The sequence below is a fragment of the Palaemon carinicauda genome, chromosome 2 (assembly GCF_036898095.1).
Source record: "Palaemon carinicauda isolate YSFRI2023 chromosome 2, ASM3689809v2, whole genome shotgun sequence".
Lineage (NCBI taxonomy): Eukaryota > Metazoa > Arthropoda > Malacostraca > Decapoda > Palaemonidae > Palaemon > Palaemon carinicauda.
This window is the reverse complement of record NC_090726.1, coordinates 182,978,618-182,994,311: the sequence shown is the minus strand read 5'-3', so window position 1 is coordinate 182,994,311 and position 15,694 is coordinate 182,978,618. Positions and strand designations below refer to the sequence as shown.

The following is a 15,694-nucleotide window of genomic DNA, read 5'->3' as shown; positions in this document are numbered from 1 at the left end:
GCTGCCTCTCAAACTCTTTGTTCTGTCCAAATAGACCCTTAGTGCCCTAACAGGACAGAGCACCTTTTCCACCTCATCCCCCACTACATGAGAGAGATTAGCAATCTCAAAAGACTTCGGCCATGGATGTGAAGGACGCTCATTCTTGGCCTGAAAACCCAGCTGCAAGGAACATATGGCTTTCCCGTCTCTCAAACCAATTTTCTTGCTCAAAGCATGGACCTCACCGACTCTCTTAGCTGTCGCTAAGCTCACCAAGAAAAGGGTCTTCAAAGTTATATCTTTAAAAGAGGTTGAGGGCAGAAGCTCGAATCTGTCACTCAGGAGGAATCTAAGAACTACATCCAAATTCCAAGCAGGTGAATCTTGATGACATCTCTTAGAAGTTTCAAAAGACCTAAGAAGATCTTGTACGTCTTTATTGTTGGAGAGATCCAAATCTCTATGCCTGAAAACAGTTGCCAGCATACTTCTGTACCCCTTAATAGTCGAGGCAGAAAAGTTATGCTTAGTTCTAAGATCTAAGAAGAAATTGGCAATATGTGTTATAGAGGTACTGGAAGAAGAAACTGAGTTAGCCCTACACCATTCTCTGAATACCTCCCACTTGGACTGATACACCCTGATGGTAGAAGCCCTCCTTGCTCTTGCAATAGCCTTGGCTGCCTCCTTCGAAAATCCTCTAGATCTTGCCATTTTTTCGAAAGTCTGAAGGCAGTCAGACGTAGAGCTTGGAGGTTTAGATGGTTTCTTGCCAAGTGGGGTTGTCTGAGAAGATCTGGTCTTAACGGAAGGCTTCTCGGCACGTCCACCATCCATTCCAGTACCTCTGTGAACCAACTTCTTGATGGCCAGAAAGGAACTAGGGTCATTCTGGTCTCCTTGTGAGATACAAACTTCTGCACCACCTTGTACAGGATCTTGAAGGGTGGGAACGCGTACATATCCATGTGCGACCAGTCCAACAGGAACGTGTCTATGTGAGCCGTCTCGAGATCCGGAACTGGGGAGCAGTACGTCTCCAGCCTTTTCGTCTTCGAGGTTGCAAACAGATCTATGAGGGGACGACCCCATAACCGCCACAGCTTCTTGCAGACGTCTAGGTGTAACGTCCACTCTGTGCGGAGAACTTGGTCCCTCCTGCTGAGTCTGTCCGCACTCACGTTCTTGACCCCCTGAATGAATCGTGTCAATAAAACAATCCTCCTTTTCTTCGCCCATAAGAGAAGGGATCTTGCCAACTCGTAAAGAGACTTCGAGTGGGTCCCCCCCCCTCCTTTGCTATATACACTAGGGCCGTGGTGCTGTCCGCATTGATCTGAACCACCTTGCCTAGGACCAGATTCTCGAATCCCTTGAGGGCTAAGTACACAGCTAAAAGCTCCTTTTGAGTGATATGAAGAATCTCTTGCTCTTTTGTCCACAGACCTGAGATTTCTCTTTTCCCTAAGGTTGCTCCCCACCCCGAGTTTGAGGCGTCGGAAAACGTCGGAAAACAACACGAGGTCTGGGTTCTTTTGTTCCAACGAGAGGCCCTCCTTGAGTCTGTGAACGTTGTTCCACCATTGAAGGCGTGTTCCGATTGTACTCGTAATGGGAATACTCTCCCTGTCGAGACTGTCTCCCTTCTTCCAATAAAATTGAGATGAAACTGAAGGGGACGTAGGTGCACCCTCCCCAAAGACACAAATTTTTCCAGAGATGAGAGGGTCCCCAGAAGGCTCATCCACTCTCTCACCGAACTGACGTCCTTCCTCATAAAGGCACAAAGCCTTGGGAGCGCTGACTGAATCCTTGTAGGAGAGGGAAAAGCCTGAAAAACCTGACCCTGAATCTCCATCCCCAAATAAAGAATCTTCTGGGATGGAGTCAGCTGTGACTTCTTTGAACTTACTAGAAGTCCCAACTGTTTTGCCAAATCCAAAGTCATCTGAAGATCCTTCAAACAGCGATCAGCTGAGGGAGCTCTTATGAGCCAATCGTCCAAGTACAGGGAGGCCCTGATGCCTCTTGAGTGCAGCATGATCTTCGTGAATATCAGAGGGGCTATGCAGAGACCGAAACATAAGGCTCGAAACTGGAAGACCTCCTTCCCGTACATGAACCTCAGGTAATGTCTGCAACTTGGATGTATTGGGACATGAAAATAAGCGTCCTGGAGGTCCAACGATACCATCCAGTCACCTTTCCTTACTGCTGCCAGCACGGTTTTCTGAGTTTCCATGGTGAACTTCGAATTCTGGACGTAGTTGTTGAGGGCACTTACATCCAGAACCGGTCTCCATTCCCCTGAACTCTTCTTGGGAACCAGGAACAAACGGTTGTAAAATCCTGGCGATTCCAAGTCCCGCACCCTCTCTATCGCTCTTTTTTCCAGCAAGAGAGACATCTGAAGCAGCATGGCCTGCCTCTTCGGTCCTTCCCTGTATTTGGGCGAGAGATCCACAGGATCTGTGGCTAAAGGAGGCTTTAATAAGAATGGGATTTTGTATCCTTCCTTTAGAACACGAACAGACCAAGGGTCCGCTCCCCTTACCTCCCAGGCTTGCCAGAAGTAACTTAGCCTGGCTCCCACTGCTGCTTGAAGGCGAGGACAGTCAGACCCTGCCTCGACTGGACTTAGCTCCTCTTTTCTTAGACTAACTTGCATCGGGCTTGATGTTACCTCTCCCGGCAGGCTTACCATGAAAGGGCTGAGCAGTCTGGGAATATGACGTCCCTTCCTTCGTTCTATGGGAAGAGAAAAATGCAGGCAACACCTTCCTAGCTGTTTTGGCAACCAAATCATGAGTAGCCTTCTGAGTCAATGCAGCAGCCACCTCCCTCACTAAATCCTGCGGGAATAGAGCACAAGACATGGGAGCAAAAAGTAACTCCGATCTCTGACATGGAGTGACTCCCACAGAGAGGAAGGAGCACAAAGTTGCCCTCTTCTTCACGACTCCTGCAGTGAACAGGGCAGCCAATTCGTTAGAACCATCTCTAACTGCCTTGTCCACATAAGACATAAGCTGGATAAGGTTACTCGTGTCAGTGCCCTTCATTTCCGTTACTTTTCTACCCAAGGCTCCCAGAGACCAATCCAGAAAATTAAACACCTCAAAAGCCCTGAACAAACCTTTCAAGAGATGGTCAAACATGTCTTTCCAAGAGCTTTCTTCGAGTCCATCCACATTCCCATTAATTTCAATGCTCTCTTAGAGGAGCGGGAGGGAACCATTTTTGTGAAAAGGGATGTCCTAGCTGCTTTACCAAGAGTCCGAAGGAGGAGATCGCGGGGCTACAGGGGTAAAATGGTCTGGAAATAACTCTGTGAAGACCAGCATTAGTTTCTTGAGGTCCACCGAATGTTGAGGTGGCTTATCCTCCTCTTCTACCTCTGAAACGTCATCCAATTATTCCTCCTGAGAGAAAACCTCATCCGGATCTTCCTCCGACAATTCAGCCACTGGAGTTGTGCCTTGATCAGAGGCGATGTTCTTGTGCAAGCGCGTCAGTGCTGACAAGGGCACGCTTGCGCTGTTCAATATTCCCATCCGACTGACAATCACTAGCCTTGCGTTTGCTGTCACGATCGGTTTGTGAAACAGCATCAACCTGATACACTGCGAAAACAGTCGACTGCCGTGTAGTCATGGATTGGCTTAGAATCTGGCAGGCGCTCACGCTGACACTCCGCCATGTCTTGGGTTGACTGGCGTGTGCCGTCACGCTGACGCTCCGCCACGTCATGGGTTGACTGGCGTGTGCTGTCACGCCGACGCTTAGCGTCTGCCTGCCGCTGACGCTCCGTGGCATCATGGGTTAACTGCTGTGTGTCGTCACGCTGACGCTTAGCGTCTGTTTGCCGCTGGCACTGACGCTCTGTCTCGCGCCCACTCCCGTCCTGCCGCTTAGCGGCCCGCTCCGTTCCCTGGCAAGCGTCGTCACATTTGGAAGACTGACGATCGGCTGTATGCGCGATCAATAGATGTTGCGAAGCAGAGCTCTGACGAGATGCATCCACCTCAACCCGCCGTTGAACACGACGACTAGGAGACCGCCTGTGCGATAACACATCAGTACCAGAGACAACAGGGCGCCTGTGCGAGAACGGGTTACAACGGAAGACTGGCGCCCAGCCGCACTGTCAACAGCAGGCCGATAAGACTGCATAAGCAACGAGAGATGCTGTTTCATACCCAACAACATAGACCACTTGGGATCACCTTGAGGCGATATTTGCGCCGCCTCTTCCAATGCGAATTCGCCTTCCTCATCGCGACCGAACCGCTCCCCACTTTCGGGAGACGAGCACCAGTCCGATGGAAGCGGTGAAGCATGAACCGTAACACCCGAACCAGGAATTAGTTCCGCATCTGACTGAATCAAATCTTTAACTATATCGGAACCCACGACAGAGCGCTTCGCAGGCGAACACTCGTCAAGGGACCGAAAACGTTCTGGTGTATCCCAATGACTATAGCCTGGCTGTTGCGGAGAGGAAACGCGCTGTTGTTCCACCGACTGCGCTTTTCTCTTAGGCGGTCTAGAGGCTTGCCGCCACATCTCATCACGTGACCCTTCATCCGAAGAAGGAGATAAAGCACTAACCTCACCTTTCCTACGGTGAGGGTGAGCGACCTGTGATACAACATCAGGAATGCTGTAGTGGTTTGCGGACTGGCCAAAGGTAGCACCCAAACTGCCTAGCATCCGAATGCTGACCACAACCCGACATTCACTACACAACAAACATACAACGATGGAATACCCAAAAACCTTAGTAACAGTTCAAGAGAACGGAGTATTGGGCACCACCCTTTGATTTATAATGGGCAAGGGGACCCAGCTAGAATCTTGCTTTTTATCTTCCCTTTCATTAACGTGCTGAATTAACAGGTAGCATGACCACTGATGCATTTCTGGGAAATCAGTAGAATATTGTATATAGCTCTATATTCTTTAGGTAAGATGGTTTTAAGCTCTAGAAAAAATTTTAGAACATTAAGTGAAAGGAAATATTGTTTGTACTGATAACTGGACACAGTGTGGGAAAATAAATTTTAAATAACTTGACTAAAGAAAACAGTGGCTGAAGAAAGGACATCATAGTGAGAGGTTCTGAAATGAAATGCTGTATTCATAAAAACAAGCCAACAAAAAATATTTATTTGTAAATGAAACAAAAAAACTATTAGGAATACACAATTAAAGACAAAATGAGCATCCCTTTTGCATATTGTACAAGCAATAGAAAAATACTAAGCTACATGCAAGACATACCATTACACGGTTACAAAACGGAACTTTAAAATCCTAACAAGACCATGACTGCAGAACCCTCAATGCCCGAATTTTTTACCGAAACATTCCCCAATGTTAATAATCAATGGCCTTAATATTGACCAGTCATGCTCTGCCGTCAATCTGCTTTGAAGTACGGCAGCTAAAACTGAAGAATGGCATGCCAAAATACAGCTGAGGGCCAGTGTCCGTCTTCCCTCATTACTTACAATCACAACATCACACAATTCATTCTTACACCAAAGTTTCTGTAAGCTTTCAGAAGTGTTGACATCACATTGAAGGGACAGCATGAAAAATATTGCACTTTACTTAATACAACACCTCATTACAGTTTTTTCCTTGATTGCAGGACTAACATACCATAAGCTAATTCTTTTCCTTCATCTCACTCATATCATGAATATGGAGAACTCAGTCACCATAAACCTTTTTTTTTCAGCAGGAGTCTAAGATCTCCAATCAGCAGGATTCCCAGTTATCCCAATCTCTTTTCCAAGTTGGCCCTTATCAGTCTGACGATGAAGGCATCCATGAGTCATTGCAGACCTTCAGTTATAACAGTTATACAGACCACTACACACTAGTAACAGGCAATATTCGAAATTCTCTAGAGAATACCCTACACTCAGTAGGGAGTCTACTGAGTGTAGGGGGCTGCTGTCAATACCTGGAAATAAGATAATAACGAATCAAAGCATTTTTTTTTTATAGGGGCACAGAAGGATATATATATATAACAAAAAATAACTATGTTTCATAAGATACAAATCCACTAAGCTTTCTTAGCTACAAAACACTTTTATTCCAACGCTCGAGGGGACGTCTGTGCGATTGATGACGCCTCTCGTTCCCTTTCGCCGTTCGACATAACTTCTCCCCAGGTCCGGGAGCTTGGCAGAGGTCTTAGGCTAGGCGAACAACAGGATCGAGCAGAAGCACCCTCCACAACACTGACCACATTAGTCGAACTCTTTACACTTGATCGGTCGCCAGTGCAACAACTTTTAAGTAAATTAACATCCGACATAATTTGCTTTTTGTCCGCAGCTAACGATTCCACTCTCACACCAAGAGCTTGAATAGCGGACAACATATCCTACATCGTAGGCTCTTTTGGCTCTTGATCTACCACTCCGGGGGAAGGAATAGGATTAATGACACCAGATACAGGTAAATCCACAGAATGGGAAGAACTACGTCTAATCCTGTCTTCTCTAATTTCTGAGTATAACGCTCATAAGCTACCGACTCATTTTCGGTTAACGAAGAACATTCTTCACACCGATCCCCAAAAGTACAAGATTTACCCCTACATTTTACACAAATTGTATGTGGATCAACAGAACCCTTAAGAAGGCGAGTACGACAACCTTTAATAAACTTCCTATATACAGGGGAGGGGTCGGCCATATTGAAAAGTTACGAGAGAGATCCCAAAAAATAACAAGGGTCAAAATTAACTAAATAAACCCAAAACAAAGATTTCAAGAAAATATTAAAGAGAAATCACTTATGCGGAAGCCCAAACCAAAAAGACAGAGTACATTACCAAATAAACCGTCCAAATCAAAGTAATTTGCGAGAGAATTTCCAACGTTCTAGCCAGTATGGCGGCAGTGAAGATCTGAAGTGGTTGGATTAGTTCGGCCTGTCTACTGCAAGGGCGCTAGTATACACCTGGCATATCTGCGATAGCCGCGAGATTTTGAATATTTCTGCCGGGCGTCTAGGGACTTTAGCCATTCTTATATAACCAGCGGGTAAGTTTTATGTTTAAAATTACTTCAACTAATAATTACCTAATAGGCGCGCGTAATATGTACCTTTCAAAGGTAAGAAGTAAATTACCTCGGAGATTACTACAGCCACGGCAGACAGTTACTCAGTAGCCAGGCCGGCATCTACAATGCTTAAAAAGAAATTATCCACAACAAAACTGAACGTTTTAACTCCAAAACGACAACAATTTTGGAATACTTCAACTTTAACATGCTTCGTGATAAGTGCTTTACATTATTATGTATCTTTGGGCATGTCTAGGGAAAAAGGTGATGTACGGCAATGTCACAAAGCTTGGTTATTAGTGGATCTACTCTATAAAGCAAGTTGTTTTGGTCATTAAATAATCATTTTGTTTATTAAATATAAGTTAGGTTGAAATTAAATAAGTTGCAACAGTATAGAAATTAAGTATTTTATTAAAATTCTCTTTATTTCTATCAACCTTCCCTGATGTTCATATTGCTGACTCTCACACACTAACATTGGTAGAATGCCAGTGTAGGAAAGAGATAGTTCAAAATAAAATTTAAATTGTATAACAATTAAAATCATACTCAATTTGACTAGATTTTAATGGATATTATCTCAAAACATAGTTTGTGATGTATGATTCCAGATTGATTTTTCTAATGATGTTTGAAATATTGAAAAAAGAATGCTATAACTTGAGTTAAAAAATTTAGAAGGCCACAGGCAGCAGCCACTATTGGACCCAGAGGACAATAATCTTGATAAGAATGTCATGACTCTTCAAGATAATGTCCACCAAATTTGTAGGTTATTGAACTGTCCCTAAAATTCTTTCTAAAGAAATCTTTCTAAAATATTAGAGAGATGTTGGTTTACTCTTAATACTATATATAGAACCTTTATTTTTAAGGCTGATCTAAGATACTGTATAGATTTAAACCTGGCGAGTTTCTGTGATCAAACCTTCAACAAGAACTGGCACTGCCTTTTGAACGGAGGATGAATTGAAATTCTAATTCCACATAGCCAATCCAGAGAACTACCTACACTCTACATAGTTTGTTCAAAATATGTTAGAAGTCTCTTACTGAACAAGGACCACTATTTCCAGATGAAATTCAGTACTTATAACCATCTGTATGAAAGCATAAGATACACAAAAAACTTATACTCCGAAAGCCTTCCTTAAAAGATAAGTGCTTGCATTTCAATGTGTTAAGCTGTTAAAGCTATTATTAAAAATTTCCAAAGATTCTAAATTGACCCTACTACATCGGTAAAACCCAATTCCAATCCAGACAAGTAGACCTGATTACTGGAGGCCTATACTGACAGGCTTAAATATATCGGTTAAAATACCTGAAAAGTTGTCTAATCAAAGGTATTTGAGAACAAAATTAAGCACTACTCAATATCCTACAAAGGATTAGGTTCGGAATTTTTCTTGTTCATATATTGCGGACTTCTACACTCTAATGGAGGTGGGTAGCCAGTAAAGGAGAGAGAGATAGGTCATTAATAGTTTTAACATTAAAACAATTATTATTACAGAATCACATGTAGTCTAGGTTATCGCTAAAAACTTCTCAAAAAGGAGTTTTGAAGAAGGAAAAACTTGAGGTGCTGTTGTAGTGGTCTCCAAAGACTTTCCTGTTAAAGGCTAGAACAGGGAATCCAATACAATATAAATACCAAAGAAATATTGTCTCTCTTGCTCTAGGACCTGTGTATCAACTTGCAAAGCATGGACTCTGTATATGGGGTAAACCTCCCAAGTTTAGGCTCATCTGAACTTGCCACAGCAGCTAAAGACGTCTGCTATGAGTGATATGTACAGCATCCAAAAATTGTACCATAGCCGTAGTCTTTGGTATTATACCCAAGTCAACAAACCCACAACAACAATTCAAGATCGAAGGTATATAACAACGTTCCTCTCTCCTGCTCGAGACTAGGGAGGAGGGAAGGTTTTGGAGATAACACAGTACCTCAACAAAGGTAAGTTTTTTCTTTGTAAAAAATCAGTTTTTTTGGATGAAAAAGACTTGATACAAGAGTATTTGTTATATCATTAATAATTATCATTCAGTAATTAGGATATTAATTTTAATGCAAGCGAAAGCTACCAACAGTTCCATGATTTCTAATGCCACCGCCAGATGTCGCCGTGTATTGTTGTTGAATTCCCAATTAGTACAATAAAGTTAAGTTCTATCATATGAGTTTATATCATGAATATCACTTCTAATATTAAGCATCAAGACATGGTGGTCAGCGGCGGGATGGAAAACGACATATAGAACTCACAAAGCAAGTATTATAGAGTATAGGCCTTTCAGATTTTGTGTATTAAGCCTAAAATACTGAGTGTTCCCGACCGGCAACATGACTTCTTGAGTGGCAGCTAGACATCAGCTGATCTGATCACAGTCAAAAGTAAAACAAAAAGAAATCAGCAATGATCGATTGTTAAAACGCACACGAAATTTAAAACAAAAGTACATAAATGTTCTCTTAAAGCACCACTATGTAAATACCGTAGTAGCAATTTTCTAGAATCAAATTGTTTCCTTAAAAAAAGTGGTTTGCCGACGAAATCGGATGCCGTACTTTACGCTAAGATTGAAATGGATTTATGCACAATATAATTTCATTTACTTTTTTTCTTTATTTAATTGACACTTTAAGGACACAGATTTTGGTTTCTTTATCTATATGTAGATATTGTATAAAAAAGAGAGAGAGAGAGAGAGAGAGAGAGAGAGAGAGAGAGAGAGAGAGAGAGAGAGAGAGAGAGAGAGAGAGAGAGAGAGAGAGAGAGTGTTTTATATACCGTGTACTATACAAAACAAATCTTTGTAAAGCAAATCTATATAGTTAAAATATGACAGGAAACATTGCCAACTCATTACCGAAAGTTAGGCTATTCACTGCCGATAAACGAACCAGCCTACGTGTGAAAACCTTAAAAACCCACATGGAAAAATAAAGCTTTTAGCCTATATATACTGTACTAAACCAAAATAATGCTTTAATATACCATCATTAACACTACCGCTAAAATTATCGAAAGGTTAGAGAAAGATCACGATTGCCGAGAACATAACCACAATTCTGTTTACATTTTGTCAGCTGGACTCGCATAGTTAAAAGTTGATTTCATTGTCGATATTTAATTTTTCCATAAATAGGATATTTTTAATGAAATTGTTATTAAAATGTAAGGATATTGTTTTATTACATTTATTATCAGGAACCATACTTTGGACTACCAATATCCTTGAAAAGACTAATAGATTTGATACATTTTGTGGTGCTTGACTCGCAGACTTTGAACCGTACAGATACAAAAAATTTATTTTTGAAAACTAGCGACCTAATAAATGGGGAATCACACGATTCGAACACGCATAATTCGGGACCATACTGTACTTTGACTCTTACCTCATAAGGGTAACTGAAGAATAGTGTCTGCATAAAGGGCCTGGTGATTTGGCCCTTCCTCCAGGCTACCCTTGCAGGGGTTCCGAATGAGGTAAGTACTATGCAGACATGTTGTGTTGCTTGGATTTGTTTTAGGTAGTGTTTAATCAACACCTTATGCCCAGACCAACCCATAATGTTCTGGGTATCCTGAAATTAACTATTAGCAAAGAACACTATTGTAAAGGCAATTTTACTCACATTGTAGTTTTTTGGGATGGAGGCAGGATCAACTTAGAAAGAGAGAGGGGTCAAGATATGGATAGCATCTGTTGAAGGGGGCTTTTTGGTCCAGGTGTTTTTAGAGAATACTACCTTCAGAAGATGTGGACCTCTGTAAATATAATCTTAAGGTCAGCTCCGGACAGAAGTTGCTATCTATAGACTAAAGAGCTAAGATATAAAGTGGAGCCCATCTCTGAAGAGGCTTTTGTTTGGCTATAAAAAAAAAAAGACCAAGGATCTGGACCTTGGATATTGCAATGAATTCCCTGTCCCTCTGAAAGATCGCCAATTCACGGCCTAACTCCCAAATTTAAAGCTATAAAAATGTAGCTTTTTGTAATAGATCTTGAGAGAAGAGGAGGAGTTATCCAACCCAACCAAAACTCATGGACCCTATTCAGAGACCAAGAAATCACAGGAGTAGATGGAAATGATCTAAAAGACTAAGTGATCATATGAAACATGTCTTTGTCAAGATCCATGTCAAGGGCATGCTCAAGAGGTTCTGTTAAAACATTTACAAGAGGTCCTCAGGTTACAATGGGGATCCCTTCCTATGCCACATCTGCAGTTGGATTTATATATGTAACAATGTACATACACACATACTGTATTGTATATGTATAATATACTTTAAAAAAAAAAAGAAATATTCTCTTACCATGCATAAATTACTGTATGTACTCTATAACATACATAGTATTTGAAATTGAAGGTTTAATAAAGCCAATAAGATGGAAAGGATAATAGTATAGCTATGACAATATCAAATTAGTTGACATTCTATCCCCCACAAATCTATTCAAGAATAAATAAGGGGACACGGAGGCTCCAGTCACAGCAAATGAACAAAAGTTTTCTATAACAGTACGTACAAAAAATTTGCCTTGGTTGGAGAGGACCCTCTTATTACATTTAAAAAGTGTATATACAGTAGAATGAAAATACAGAAAAAAAGATCTAATAAATAAGAACGAGATATTCAGTTACCAATAATATCCTTCTCGAGGGTTAACTCCCCAAATAACCTGTTTGTGTATGTTAATTATAGGTTCAAAAAATAAAATAGTTGTTAATGTAGACTCCTGACTAGTGCAGTGGTGATATGTTTGCCTTGCATTCGCATGGCAGAAGATCCCAGCCTGGGACTGCGAGTTTAAGCTGTTTACTGGAGAGGTGACTGCTTTGGTTGGGCACTGCAGTGGAGGGTTAGGCTTGCCCAGATGACTTCTTGGTGTGCAATTTTTCAGATGATACTGGAACTGAAACCAGACACCTCTAACTTTTAAAATGTTAGCCTACTAGCTAAATTACAAAGTCCAATTACCACTGTTTACTTCACATTGGAATCGAACCACAGCCACATCAAATGCAAGATCAGGTCTCTATCAATCACACTGCCAGAAGCTCTTAGACTAAACTTAAAAACAACAAAGGTAAGGAGATAACAAAATACTTCAACCAAAACACTCCCACGCGGTCAAAACAACATAGGCTGATAACTGTAAGACAGTAAAACTTTGCCCTGGAGATCAAGACTTAGGTTGGGCTAATAAATATATGAAATCATAATATTTGTAATAAGTAAAGAGGAGATAATATACTAACCTGAATTTTTTTACCCTATGAATATTAAAAATATAAGAACAATACTGGGGCTGTACTCCAAAAATTTAAATAATTTTTGGCTAAGTAAGTCCAAACCTAAGAACAACTCTTAAGACTTGGTAACCATTATAATCAATCAAGTTAATATTCAAAAGAAGCAAACAAGGAACAATTTTTTTAAAGCTAAACTATTCCCATATCATGAAAAAATGAGTGACGTCATATAGAGTGACTAAACTCAAACTATACAATACCTGGAGACGAAAAAAATTGGGTGCATTTATTACATTAACTTTATTGCTAAGAATAATGAGATTGGAAATTAACCATCTTTTTAACTATGTACAACTCATTTAAAACCCTAAATATGATTCTTGCTTGCAAGTTAGATAAGAAATTTCCCAATTCAGATCATCCATTGCACTCTGGTCTTCTCAGAATGTGCCATCCTTTACATTATAACATATGCAGTTAATTTTTCCAGCCATGCATTCTCCATCATATGGCACAATACTACACAGTATTCTAAAAGTTTATTCCACCTGTGACCAGATTGTGGAATAATCTTCCTAATTGGGCACTTAAGGCAGTGGCACTTCAGAAGTTTAAAAATTTTGCAAATGCTTTTCTGTTAAGCAGGTTGCCTAAGTTTCATTTGATAGTTTATACAGTATACTGTATGACTGATCTATTATAATGTGGCTACTGATCTTGACATTTTATATTTCTCATTCATTACCAATATCATTTATTTTCTATTGCCTAATTCTTTTCCTTACTAGGCTACTTTCTCTGTTGGAGCCCTTGGGCTTGTAGCATTCTGCTTTTCTAACCAAAATTAAAGCTTGGCTAGTAATAACAACAATAACTGTACTTAACTTACAGGTTGACGAGGGTGCATAACCAATCTGGTACTATGATCATGTAGAAAAGATTGTCCTAATGCATTAGCCAAGACTTCAAAAGATGATAGTCAAGAGCATACTAGCAAACAGATAGCCTCGGCTCCAGTAACAGTGTTGGTTCTCGAGATGTATCATCACATGTTCAAAGTATTTCGGAATAAAAGGTGTTGTGACGGATCCAAGAGAGCCCGAATCCAAGGTCTTCCTTATACTCATTAAGTCTGTGCTTTTCTGCCCAACCATCTCTCATCTTTTCTCTTTTCTCATCATATGTACAAACCACCTCAATATTGTCATCCAACTTTTTTCATGATTTGGAACCACACTTCTCTCCTATTCATGTATGTTGTATGATCTCCGCACCATACTTTAGCCATGAATCTTGACATTCTAAGGTCACATCTTGAAAAATATCTTCCATAAACTTATTCAGACCACATATTTTGCTATTAGTCATACAGGCATTGGGCACCTACCACTGTCTTTATTAAAGTACAAATTTGCATTTGCCAGTATTGTAGTTATGTATTCTCATTCCTTGCTGCCATCACACTTTCTTACAGTTCCTCAACTAATGCCTCACTGTAAAGTGTCTTAAACAACATTAATACTAATATATTTGTTCTATTATTTCCCTTCCTATCACAGCAGGGTCCTCATTTCCACCATCTTCCTTATTTCCAATTGTAATATATTCTGGGTACCAATAATCTCTTCCTTCTTGTAGATTTTGTAATCCAGAGCACCTCTTCTGACATTATACGTTACATTCGGCAGACACTATGGTATTGTTCACCCACACACCTTTGCCATTACATTTCCACTTTATTTTTCTTTTTTTCTTCTGCTTCCTTTCCCATCACCATTGGATATTTACATATTCATGTGTCAATTATAATAATTACCCCCAATATAATACTAAATATACTGTATACAGTATCTTGTATGGAAAATATTTTCTGCTATAAATTTTCTTGTATATGTTGAGAAATATAGCATATTTTAGAGTAATTTGTATTTTTCCTAGCTATACAACCCTGAGCACTTAATTAAAAGACACCAATTAAGGGGAGCATCCGCCATTGAACCCAAAACCGTTATTTATCCCTACTAGTGCAAAGATAAATCTGTGCAAGTTTCTTTGAATTCGGACTATTATTTTTCTTAAATGAATAAAAAATCTATTAAAAAAAAATTAATTTAAAAAAAGTACAGAATAGAAATAACTTGAAATTTCCACAAATTTTATTTTTTACAATATAAACAAAATGACTGTAGGAATTTTCCATATTTCCCATATATTTTTTTTTATATAAATATTTACATATTTATACATTTTAAGTTTGAAAAAATATAAAAAAATAGGAAATATACTTTAGAAAATATTCCTCCAAAAAATATTGTAAATTTATTCTTCTTTACAACGATGTATTTGAATTTTAAATTGGTTGATAAATAGCAGAAAAAAATAGTTTTGAAGGTCAATAAGTATAGTTTTGAGATGACCGTTGATATCTCAAACTTTCTATGAGATTATATGACAGTAAGAAGGAAAGTAAAACAGAGCTTTCATTAGCAAATATCATTATCGATACTTATTTAAAACTAGTCTAAATTACTTGAAGAACAACCAACTTTCTTACCTGATATAATTTTAAATCATTACAGCAAGCACGGCCCCAAGTCCCCGCCCCTATCAGGGGTACTAATCACTCGTCACCATCACTTCACTGCCGCCAGAATCGTCATCACTCTCGTCTCTATGCTTTTTTGCCCATCTAAATTGAGATGCCACTATCACATTTCTCCTTTTGGCAGCTGATTATTATTATTATTATTATTATTATCATTATTATTATTATTATTATTATTATTATTACTAGCCAAGCTACAACCCTAGTTGGAAAAGCAAGATGCTATAAGCCCAAGGGCTCCAATAGGGAAAAATAGCTCAGTGAGTAAAGGAAATAAGGAAATAAATAAATGAGAATAAATTAACAATATTGTAAATCATTCTAAAAACAATAATAACATTAAAACAGATATATCCTATATAAACTATTAACAACTTCAAAAACATATATGTCATATACAACTATAAAAAGACTCATGTCAGCCTGGTTAACATGAAAACATTTACTCCAACTTTGAACTTTTGAAGTTCTACTGATTCAACTACCCGATTAGGAAGATCATTCCACAACTTGGTAAAAGGACCCGATATTTGAAAAATAAACAAAACCACTCAAAGTGTAAACAACGTAAAACTGGCACGTCTATACACTTCAGTGTTCCATTACCACGTGGGTGACTTAAAGATTATTGTTTGCCAGACGTATGATAACGAAAAAATAGGAAAAAATTGCTGTATTTATGCAAAATCAATGTGCAATATAAACCTACATAGTCTGCTTTAGCAGACGATGCAGTTA

At 39.5% G+C, this 15,694-nt stretch overlaps 1 protein-coding gene across 4 annotated transcripts in view; it reads left to right on the top strand.

The window, feature by feature from the left end:
• The window catches only part of LOC137628561 (uncharacterized), a 206,332-nt gene that overhangs the window by 33,445 nt on the left and 157,193 nt on the right, over positions 1 to 15,694 (top strand). The window lies entirely within an intron of this gene.